The 12230-nt window shown below is 42.0% G+C and overlaps 1 protein-coding gene and 1 long non-coding RNA gene across 7 annotated transcripts in view; one reads left to right on the top strand and one right to left on the bottom strand.

The window, feature by feature from the left end:
* LOC148327290 (uncharacterized) overlaps positions 1-12230 on the bottom strand; it is a 57416-nt gene that overhangs the window by 11844 nt on the left and 33342 nt on the right. For 2 of the 4 annotated variants that reach the window (XR_015845748.1, XR_015845746.1), the window contains one exon: positions 986-1935. The exons of 1 other annotated variant lie outside the window; for it this stretch is intronic. This is a non-coding gene — a long non-coding RNA (uncharacterized LOC148327290). Of the gene's footprint in view, positions 1-985; positions 1936-12230 lie in introns of those variants that run through there. One more of the 4 variants, XR_015845747.1, reaches the window with a different exon arrangement.
* The window catches only part of pax7a (paired box 7a), a 55355-nt gene that overhangs the window by 39053 nt on the left and 4072 nt on the right, over positions 1-12230 (top strand). The gene's annotated exons all lie outside the window — the stretch shown is intronic.

The following is a 12230-nucleotide window of genomic DNA, read 5'->3' as shown; positions in this document are numbered from 1 at the left end:
AAAAAAAACTCTGCCTTCCGAGCAAATGGGCTGCGGTGGCGTGCCGCCAAGTCCGTAATGGAATCCTGCAGCGTTAGCGAGGCCCGACAGGAGCCCTGCATCTATCCCAATCCCGCAACCTATCCCGACATTTTTTCATTACAGCTAGCGGAAAGGCTATCTCCCCCAAAAAAGTGAAAGCGCTGGCCGTTTTCATTGTGGAGATGTGTTTGGCTGCTCGAGGGGAGGCTGTGCATGGCTGGGCAGCACCAAAGACTCCAAAAGTCTTTTCCTTGTTTTGCTTTTTGGTTATTTGGAGGCACGGCAGGCGAAACACACACGCACACAAAATCCTAGTTCATTTTGGCTTCATCGTTGTTTCTGCAATTGCTGGGAATGAGCAACGTTTCAACAAAATCTTATTTACACTGGCTTTAGAGCAGAGGTGTCAAAGTCATTTTTGTGAACGGGCCACATCGCGGTTCTGGACTGTGAACTCATATAAATCGCCTTACATTATCACTTACACACAACACATTGATACAAAGCTAGTTTTGAAATCAGAAGCCAGCAATAAATGGCAATATCTCATATCTCAATGTTGTTAAAAGTGAAGAAAATGTGCTAGAAGCAGCAAGTTGAAGCACATGATTTTCTCTTTGCGGGCCACATCTGGCCCCCGGGCCTTGAGTTTGACACATGTGCTTTAGAGGCTACTTTTCATATTTTCTGAAGCGGCGTCTAGGATGTAAATTCCTCATTTTTGCTTGGCAGAGACACCTGGTGGGAGATGGAAGCAAGCATTTGCTGCATATTTGCAATCCATCATTCGTCTGATTTTATTTTTTTTTTGGTGCTATGACTTCCAATCAAAAATTTGAAATAAGGGTAATTAATTAGAAGGGAATTGAAGGGAATAAACTCAACTCACTTCACGATAGGCAGCAATTTGACAGCCAGTTATCACCTCTTCAAAAACGGAGGCATCAAGCTGTTGGATGCCACCCCTAGTTGACGTTTATTGTCAAACTAAACATAAAACAAAGAGAATGCCATGTTGTGTTTTTTAAAACAACCACATAAAAATAAAATAAAATTAAGTCCTTTAATGCGAACACATCATGAAAAAAACCATGGGCAGCCAAACTAATAGTGTTCTGGCCCCTATAGCAATGGATGGTTGAATACAAATGGTGGAGCAACACAGACAGACAGCTAATGAGACTCACGGGCATATATTCTTCATCCTCCTCAGAAACGACACGAGAGTCACATCTTAGTGAGTCACTTAGAGTAATTGTGAAACTAATTTTATATTGTGGTCGCCAATAGCCAAGTCACACACAGCAGGAGCCGCGATTAATTAATCCTGATGCACAAACTGTTTAATTTTTCTTTTTCATTTTTATTGCATTATAGAGTGGTATTTTCTTATTTCATTTCCTATTGTAGTTCAATTCATTTCAATGGGGAAGATAATTTGTGAAAAATGCATCCTTGCACTCCACCATCAGTGACTCCTAGTTCCGTATCCTCCACCGCCATTTGACCGTAGCGATGCGAGATTTCATTGCAGTCTTGATGAAGGAAGTTGACAAAGTTTGACGAAAAGGAACTTTTTTTTTTCCCTCCCGAGTTTTTTGAAAGTGTTTTGGAATGACAGGGATGTATGCGTGTGTATGGAGAGGGCCTTTGGGCTGTGTGAGTGGGCAGGGCCTTCACACACATACACATACACACGCACACACACGTACACGGGATCAGAGGCAGTATGCGGCTCTCACCCCTGCCTCCCTTTGATCCGTGTCCCGGGGCCTGCCCGCCTGCCCGCCTGCACCGCACCAACGCACGCTGACACCGTGCTCACCAGCGACTCCCCACAACTGTCTGAGCGAGATAAGCCAGGGGAGACTCCAAACTGAGCTGCTTCTCCTCCATTAGCCTACGAAGACGCTTCTGTAAAAAAAAAAAAAAAAAAAGACGGGATGAATTATTTTTAAGAGCTCTTGTCGCTGCCAAAAAATGGAGAGAAGAGAAGAAGAGGGGGGTGAAGTATACGGAACAATCTTGCTTCATTCTGCCTGACTTCTAACAAGACACCCTGCACCTGAATACCAATGAGAGACAGGGTGGTGTGTGTGTGTATGGGGGGGGGATTGGTGTAGTCCCCCACACTATTAAAACTTGGGCATTAAGCCTCTCACCGGGCACTGTGTCAGCTGGCAGCTGCCGCTGACAACAAATCAAAGGGGATGAGCACATTGCCCGCCTGCATTCACAGCACCACCGCTCGCTCAGCAAGAGAGGGGGGGGGCATAAACTGGGGGGGGGGGGGGGGTGTACATAGTGGTTAATTAGAAGTCCCATTAAAACAAATGCTGTTTCAATTTGGCAACGATTTAAAAAAAGAAGACGTAAGAGGCTTTCTGTAAAATAAATAAAAATTAAACAAGACACTCGCAGTTGGCAGCTGCCAAGAAAATCCAGGGACTGTAAATCATATCCAGTGGCTATACTGTTTCTGCGCAGATTATTACTGCTGCCTGTTGTGTGCGCAATACTTCTGAACTCTGAGGAAACCTGCGATGCCTGTGACATCACTAACTTGTACTACACAACAAGAGGTGTGCGTGCGGGCATGTGCGTGTGTGTGTGTGGGGGGGGGGGTGCGTGTGTGTGTGTGTCTCTGCGAAATGCTCGCATTTGCAGAGATGTAACATGTAAAAGAGATCTGCTCCTCTCAATCGCAGCACGTTTAACGAGAATGGTGCCGAGTACAGTGTCGCCCTCCGCCAAGGCATCAACATTACAAATTTAGACCAACACCAAATATATTAAAAATAAATAAATAAATATAAATGTATATTCTGAAATGGATAGAAATTAAAGAAAATAATGATGACAGTATGTTCAAAACCTCGATATGCACCCAAATCCGGAGGCTTGTCCAAATTATTCCATCTTAATTTTTGTTGATATTTTGTTATTCGCATTGTGAAATTGGAAGAAATTAATTTTTAAAAAGTATGTTTAAAAACAAAAATCCTGGATATGCACCTTGATCCAGAACCTTTTCATTATGATCTCAGCATCAACCATCATTTGAATTTTTTTCATTAATATCCAGTAGCTCTGTATTTTAAATATAAAAATGAATAACTCATAAAATAAGTACAAATATAAGAATGATCTCAACAATGGCAGAAAAAAATCTTTTCAATAAAAATAAATAAATAAATAAATACAAGAACCTGCGCCGTTACCCAGATCCTCACTAAATTGTAATCCTAATTTTTTTTCGACCTATGCATGATCCCTTCATAAAACATTTGGTGTGTTGTTATGTGCTTGCTGGAGGATTATTGGCGGTATTTATAATAATTTGATAATAGGAGCTTTAGCTCTCTGCATGTCTCCCGGGCAACCGAGTGAAGACGTTTCTCCCAAATATTCCGGTGTTGGCTTGGCGGAGTCATGCTGTTATTTCTCACCGAGCAACATTCCCTTCCTCTCCATTTGGCTGCATGTCATGGCGCGCTCACTACCCCCCCCCCCCCACCACCACCACCACGCACCCACCTCCACCTCCACCGCCACCTTCCTCCCAAGCTCCAAAACGTCTCTCCCCTGGAGAGGCAGCGCCCAGATGAAAGGCTAAGGCGGACAATAAAAATGCTATTTAAATGCAAGGGTGTTTGTGTGCGAGTGCGAGATATTTCCCGCTGAAAGTGAGCTGCCGCATCCCGATAAATAATAAATATAAGGGGAATGTGATTTACATTTATCTCACCGAGGCAGCCAATATGAATTTGGGCAAATCCTAGAAGATGGGGATTTAAGGAGCAAAATGACTGCGACTGATTCACATGCTGTGTGTCCCACGCATTCGTGATGCGTTTAAGGTGCACAGGCCTGCTACTGCTGACTTTATTACAGTGGTGGCACAAACTTGGATGCTATCTGAAATACGCGCTCTCGGACTCATTCGTTCGCACTCTTGAAGGTGACTTTTGTTTGCATCAATTTACCGTCACGTGACCCGTTTTACAACTTTATGAGTATAAACACCTGTTTTCCTGTGGTGTTTGATCAACTCTCATCCACCAAGGTGGGTATGGTGACTTGAATCTCTGAGATAAGAGAACCCACCTCCGTGTCCGCTTCCTCAAAGTAAGGCATGTTGATGCAATTGAGAAGGGCTTCGAAGTATTCTCCCCAACGACTCACAATGTCTCAAGTTGAAGTCAGCAGCTCTATGCCGTACTGGTGCACTGCTTCCCCCTCCTGAGACGCCGGACGTTGGATCAGAATTTCCTCGCAGCTGTCTGGAAGTTGATCTCCATGGCTACACCAATCTCCTCCCAAGTCTGAGTTTTTCCCTCAGCAACAATCAAAGTTGTATTCCACTTGCTAGCTCCAAAGTGCTGCTAGCTAAAATGGTTTCATAGAACTTCTTCAGCTTGACGGTCCATCATGTGTTTGGGCATTGTTGCCGAAACAGGCATGGAGCGCAGTTATAGGTCCAGTCAGCTGCCACAACAATTAAGGCATATAAAATACCCCACTTGGGTTCAATGACCCACATTTCCAACTGGGACATCGTTACGTTCATCCAGAAATGGGAGTTGAAGCTGCTTCTGACAGTGGACCCGAATACGTTTAGGCTTGCCAGGTTGGACCGGCATCGCAGCCAACACACCACGAGGTGGTGATCGGTTGACAGATGCGCCCCCTGGTGTTGATGAAGGGTGGTCCGCGATGAGCACGGAAGTCCAATAAAAAAGCACTATATAGGTTCAAATCGAGAGGCTAAATAAGTCAACTTGTGATCCTCTACAATCGTTCTCGTTGTTAAACCACTTGAAATTATCGTCAATAACTGAAATGTTTTAGTAATATCATGTATAGCTAATAAGTACTGATAAATGTGAGGTCACGCAAAAATTGTATGAGGTCTTTCGGCACTAGAGCCAATGACGTCCACTTGTCTTGTGCTGGTTGGCGGACAGGTGAAGCGTCGGCGGTGACCCCTTTCTCTTCCTCTGGGGGTTCAAAGGTCAGGAGAGCAAGGGGCTCTGAGGGGATGTCCACAGTTGCTTTTGCTATGAACCTGCCATCCAGCTCACGGTTGTTATTTGTGTGTGTGTGTGTGTGGGTGTGTGTGTGCGCACGTATCATGTGCTTTCTGTTAGTTCCAGATACCACTCTGACAGGTGCATTGATGTGATTGATACACCGCCCTGACTTTTTACCCCGTATTTGCTCACCTACACTTTCATGGCGGCGACCCCCCTTTGCGCTTAAGTTTATTCAAAACGCAAGCATTGGGCCGGCCAATAAAACGAGCAGACTGGGCCACAGCTCAGCTGGGTTTTGTTGCCCCGCGGCAGCGCCCCACTCAGCCTCCAGCTGTGCGCTATTTCACTATTTATTTACATGTAATTATGCCTATGAGGTGCAGATATTAACACTGTCAAGAACAATTTGACCTGACATTTTTCACCAAGCCTGGCCCCTGCTGGTTTTAGCAAACAAACCATCACCACCCCTCCTCCTCCTTTTCCCCATTCTCCTCGTCTTCCTCCAACCTTTTCTCCATCCGCCTCACTTTCCTCCTCCTGCTGCGCGCGCTCACGCACACACACACGCACACGCACGCACACACACACACACAGGCGCACTAAAACCACTCTCCTGGAATCACAATATCTGCCGTTTAATTTAGAAGTCTGTGTGTGTGTGTGTGTGCGAGCACGCTTTTGAAAGGGGGCCTCTCTTGTTCCCAGTGGCTGAATCCATCCCATAGTTACTCAAGCATATCACTAGCAAAGAATAGACGACTGCTCCTCACACATTCTCCAATTGCAGTCCAATAGACGACATATTAACCTCTGGTTAGTGCGGGGCGGGGACTTTAGAGCTCGTACTGTGGTGTGTTTAAGAGGTTAGTGGGCAGCTGTGCTCGCTCAGCGGTACGGTAAAGTTGATGAAAATGTGTGGTTGGGGCGTGATGTGTGTTAGTTTGAATGTTTTAGGGTCAGGTATGTGCTTGATGCATTAGCGTATAATAGTAGGTCTTTTTTTTTTTTTTTTTTAAGAAATACTGTTGGAATTTTCCATAAAATTTTTAAAAAGGCATTAAAAAAATTATTATATTTTTGTGATAAATGCTAATAAATTTCCTCCCGCTTCTATTCCGATTGTTCAGACATGACTGCATATAGTGAAAATAAACTAAATTATGTATCGTATATGTAATGTATAATGATGGTGATTTCTTTTTATATATTTAATAAAAAGACATGTAAAGCAGTATATAGGAATAAATAATTCATAGACAGTATATTGTATCTTCTACTATATATACAGATGTTAATATAAACAAAAGCAGCATAAATAGTTAGCAACGTTGTCCATGGTTTGCCAAAGCCACGTGTAATCCAAATGGTCAACGAGTCTGTATATAAGCTTTTCAGAGTGAAAGAAACAAAAGGAGACCACATATAGAAACGCGAATGTGAATAGCGGCAGAAATAGTCAGCAGCATTTTACAGAACTAAAAATTACACTAGCGTGAGAGCGTGCATGAATTATAATATGCAAGTTGAATACCACATTTTAACATGCATAAGATATATTCAGAATATGTGAAAAGCTGCAAAAATCGTAAGTATGTCGCAAAAAGAGCAGCTGCTATGTACTACAGTTGTAAATGATAGCAACAGCAATAGTCAGCCGTAATGTACGTAAGAAATACTGTATAAACAGAATCAACTAAACTGGACTCAAAGGTAACTGATTAAAATATGGATGTAAGATGAATTTGAATTAGTTGCACTATTTGTGTGTTTTTGGGATGGGTGTGAAGGGGGCGGGGGGGGATGGCGGTTGAGCCGAAGCGCACAAGAAAGGTGTTGCGAAGAGTGACAGCTTGTTCCAGCGGCTGCTAATCATCCTCATCTGCGCCTCCCGTGTCAATGCCCACTTTCTGTCAGTGCCAATCAGCCACTTAATTGAACACAATTAGCATCCCACCACCAACACCGCATTCTTCAAAGACCCCCACCACCCTCAGCCCACCCATGCCACTACCTCTCATTCCTGGTGGAAGACACTTTTCACTTGTTATTAATGTGCCGCGGCCAATTAAGGCGGTGGCATGCGGGCCAAAGCCCATCATCTGCTGCCTGCCACCGTCGTGCCGCCCCCCTGCCCCCTCCCCCCACTAGCGCCGCACCACCTCCACCATGACCAAAACGCTTTAATTCAATTTATGCAATCGCTGTTATTTTTAAATAGTCATTTTGTCTGCTCAGATGAGGGGCCTGACTGCCCGCTGGGCTGGGCCTCCTCGTCTCGTGTGAGGGGAGGGGGAGGGGGGACGCTTGGCGGAGCGGGAGTTGACTCCTCGATAGTTGGACTTATTAGATAAGGTCGATTGGGCCTCCTATTGAAAGTAGGGACAACTGCAAGGACGCTAGGAGAAATCCACCGCTTGCCTATGCCTCAATTTGATCATTTCGGCGTTAATAACTGAAAACCAATTGTATCGACCATTACATTACCATATTTGGTAATGTAAGTCAAAATGGTTGCTCCATTATATACATTATGTAATATCTTAAATAATTTTTTAAAATGAATAATTTCTACAACACTAGTAAACAAATATACAATATAAATGTTTTTTTTTGATAGGATAAGGAACCATATATGGTAACTTTAGATTATATAAATTATACAGTGACCTGTATTAAAAATATCAACAATATTAAATGTTTTAAATATTTTTCATTTTTTAATAAATATATTTTATAGGATACACAACCATATTGGGTAAATAATGGATGCCATCTACGTATTATACAGTACATTAATTAAATAAAAAATAAATTATTTAAACAACAATAAATAAATACAGAACAAATTATGAATATTTTTATTTTTTTAACAATATATACATGTAATTTTATTGAACATCTAACCATGTACGATAACTTCCTTAAAAATGTTTGAACCACAATAAGGATTTCTCTGAGCTAAACACTCAAGAAAATGGCAATAATATTAGTTAGTGAAATGTTGAGTTTAAAAAAAATGTAAAAAAAAATAACATTATTCCCCCAAAAAAATTTTAATTATTCAAAAAAGTCTAGCTCCCAACATAGATAATTTGCACATTTAAAACCGTTTTGCACATTTCACATCTTCACCATAATAATAATAATGAATGTCTTACATGAACTTTTTTAATGAATCATTTAAAAAAAATTATAAACCTAAATTTGAGTTTTCTTGCATAATCCAGCATTGGCAGGAAGGTTTTAAAAGTCTAAATTTAAATACGCCACAAATTTGACACAAATTTACCCCATGGGTCTCATTATTGGACTCAATAACAACTTCCGGGACCAAAAATGCTTCCCAACTAGGAAAAAAAGGTTCCAAAAGTGGAACATTTTGTGAGTGACAGGACATTGTACTTCCTGATGTGCGTTTCCCTGATGGTGTAGCGTGCATTTAGGAATAGTTAGCCGTCCCTTGTCAAAGTCACACACTTCTAGGATGCGCCTGAGGACAGGCCCTTCCCAATATTGATCTACAATTCAAGCGTCACCTGCGCCGTTCTCCAGTAATCTCTCTCCATCTGCAAAGGTGCTAAAATGCTACATTCTGCAGCGTTCAGATAACTGCCGCGTGTTTTGCCAGCGCTCATTTTATTCCCCCACCTCTCGTCTGGCCGCCTTTGACCTCTGCCTAACTTAAAGGTACATCTCGGGGGCATTTCATTTGGGCAGAGCGCCGCAGCTATCGGTGACAGAGGAACTAATCCAGTCTTGCGCAGATTAAGAGTATTTGTGGAGCAGCGGCTGTGCTGGATGGAACAGAGGGGCTCTCGCTATCAGCTCTCCAGGCAGGCGAGCCCTCAGGCCAGCGCAGTCCTACAGGAGTCTTTGTACTCCACCCCCCACCCCCTCCCTCCCCCCGAAAGCCTCCACTTCCCTCACACTCAATATCACTTTCTATTCGCGTCTCGAGCACCCCTGCCCTTCTTCAATAGGCTGTCACATTTCCACTCTTCCGTTTCTTGACACATCCTGCTGCAGGTGCGCACAAAAAGCGCCAGATTTCGCCGCAGGATTGTGTTTTAACAGTATTAATGCTCAGCTTTATTTTCAATATCATTTTCTAGTCGCATCTTGAGCACTCCTGCCACCTTTGCAGTTCTGCTTTCAGATTTGCTTTACACAGTGCTGCAGGTTCTAAAAAAAAATAAAAAGAATCACTCCAGAATTGTGTTTTTAACGGTTTTAATAACCATTTTGCTTTCAATATTATTTTTCTATTCCCATCTCGGACACCCGTAATCTTCTTCAATAGGATGTCACTTTTTTTCACTCTTCCTTCTTTTATCCACGCACTGCAACAGCTGCTCAAAAAAAGCTGCAGATTTCATTTTAGAAATGAACTTTTAACAGTATTCATACACGCCTTTCTTTTCAATATAATTTTCAGCACCCTCCCTCTATTTTTTTTTTTTTTTTTTTACACACACTGCTGCAGGTGTTGAGACAGGATGACAAGTTGCAGATTGCACCCCAGAATTTAATTTGAAACAGGATCATTGCGGGATTTTCATTTCAGCATCATTTTCGATTCACTTCTCGAGCCCCGCTCTCGTTATTTTATTTATTAATTTTTTTTTTTTTTTTTACACACACCAGTTGCAAGTGTTTGAATGGGGGGGTGGTACGTTGCAGATTTCACTCCAGAATTATTTTTCTAATAATAATAATCAAAGTGTTCTTTCAATATCACTTTCTCTTACGTATGCCCTCCACCTATAGGCCTTCATATTTCCTCCCTCCCTTCCTTTACACTTTCTGCTTTCGGTGCGAGAAAAGCTACAGATTTCCCTCCATAAATCCGTTTTGTATTCCTCAGTCTTTCTTTTCAGTCTCACACTCGGCCATTGCTTGACTTGGACTGTAGCCATTTGACATTTCTGCTCTCCTTTGGTTACCCAACACACTGCTGCGGGTGGCTGATTGAGAGGAAATCATTCATTCATTGCAGAATTATATTTGAAATTGTGTTATTGGATGGCTTTCTTTTCAATGTCACTTTCTATTCACGTCTCAAGCACACCTTGCCATCCTTCTGTCGGCCTTTACATTTCCTCTCTCTACTTTTACGCACGTACCGCTGCAGGTGTTTGAATGGGAGGAAGATTTCACTCCAGAATTCACAAGTTTTTCATTTCAATATCACTTTCTGTTCGCGTCTCGAGCACCCTTGACCTCCTTCTGCACACCTCCGCAACACTCAAACTGTTGCAAATGTGAAAATTAATACAGATTTCACTCTAGAATTGTATCTAAAAGGGTATTCATGCATGTCTTTCTTTTTTTTGCGTTCTTTTCCACACGGCACAACAACAAGGCACAAAGAGTAACTCGTCAAACATCCGCGCAGACAAAACAAAAAATGCAATGTGACTGTTGCAGACATGAGACGCGAGCTATGAAAGAAGCTCTTTATGTGCCTCAAGTCTGCCATTTATTTATCTGAAAGGATGCACATTGTATCAATTTACAATTCTCCGCAGGCTGCGGGGCTCACAACTTGAGAGAATTAATTACTTTTTTTTTTTTTTTTATTATTATTTTTAAAGTAATCTATCTGTAGAAGAAGGAGGGGGAGGGGGGTGTTGGGTTAGAGGGAACAGCCCGGAGCATTGTCCTTTAAACTAAAGTCCTGGCTCGCATTATCTCCCCAAGCAGCACTCGCACCAGTACCGACAACAAACGAGCGGCTGAGAAAGAGGAAGGAGATTGGGGGTGCTCTGTGAAGAGTATGGCAAAAAAAAAAATCTAAAATAAAAAATCAAATCTGGTTGTCATTCTTTTGTCCAACTATGCTAAATATGCAGCACATAAAATAAATCAAGAAGTACATTGTGGGCCTTTGTTGAATATTTGACTGAAATGTCAGCAGAAAATAATTTTGAAGACGTGATCATTATAAATCCTCATTGTTGATTTGACCTTTTTTTTTTTTTTAAATGTCTCCACATTTAGTACGAAATTCTAAAAAAAAAAAACTTTGTATTGGCGTAAACTCTCAAAACCGAATATTTTTCCACAACTTTGTTGAAAAGTTACATTGAAGCTTTTAACTTAAATACATTTCAGTAGGAAATCACACAAAAGCACATCAACGACATATTTAGTCATTACTTACTTACAACACTTTAAAAACACACATTTTCAACTACCCTCCAAAATTTGCAAATCATGCAAAATTCCCCCGTCATGGGACACAAATGTAAGTCAAAATCAAAACTGTGGAAACCTTCCATGCATTATCTGTACCACTCCTCCTCACAAGGGTCGCGGGGGCTGTGGAAACCAGCCACAACTAATACTTTGGCTCAAATTTGCTTTTTCAAGTAACAACAACAGTTCTGATGACTTTTTGTTGGAAAACGTACTAAATTCAGCCCTTTACATGTATTCGTATTTTTAACCACAATTTCCAGGGGGCACTGTAAAAAAAAAAAGTGCTTATCTTTGCTGCTTCAGCAAAAATAAAACGATTACAGGCAAATTTTTTAGTACTGGCGGCTCCGTCTGACCCATCCCGATCCACTTAAATAGCAAAAAAAAAAAAAAAAGTGCGAGAGCGGCCATTTCTGGAGATAAGGCATCCATTTTCTTTTGAAGAACTTTTATGAGCGTGGATATTAATTGCAGCGATTGTTGGCCATTGCGCTTCATCAGGGGCGAGCGATGCAATCGAGCTTCAATTAAAAGCTAAAATATACTCTCCCTGCAGGACGCTTTGTCAAGCGTCTCACAGACGCTCCCTCGTTGTGAATCTCCGCATCACATGTGGGAATGAACGCAGCAATTTGTGAGAGCGCTTCCAAAGGATGTGATGAATGTAGTGAAGTCTCGATCGTGTGTTTGCTCGCTCGTCTATGTGTGTGCGAAGGCCTAATTGGTTTAGCAGCTGAGGGGTCACAGGTCAGCGTAGCGTAGCCAAACTCAACATGAACCTGATGTTGAGAGGAAGACCTGCTCGCTATAGGAGGGAACCATGTGTGGGACAGAAGTCTGTTTTTTTTTTTCTTAAACCATCATCTTCCCTCGCCCAATACAAACGGTGACGGCTGTGAATTGTTTTGAGGCTATTTCTTGTCATTTTTTTATATTTTTGGGAAGGATTTCACATTTGTAATGTGAAAT

The sequence above is a fragment of the Idiotropiscis lumnitzeri genome, chromosome 11 (genome assembly GCF_059441095.1).
Source record: "Idiotropiscis lumnitzeri isolate Australia: NSW breed Sydney's pygmy pipehorse chromosome 11, RoL_Ilum_1.0, whole genome shotgun sequence".
Lineage (NCBI taxonomy): Eukaryota > Metazoa > Chordata > Actinopteri > Syngnathiformes > Syngnathidae > Idiotropiscis > Idiotropiscis lumnitzeri.
This window is presented reverse-complemented; position numbering and strand designations above follow the sequence as displayed.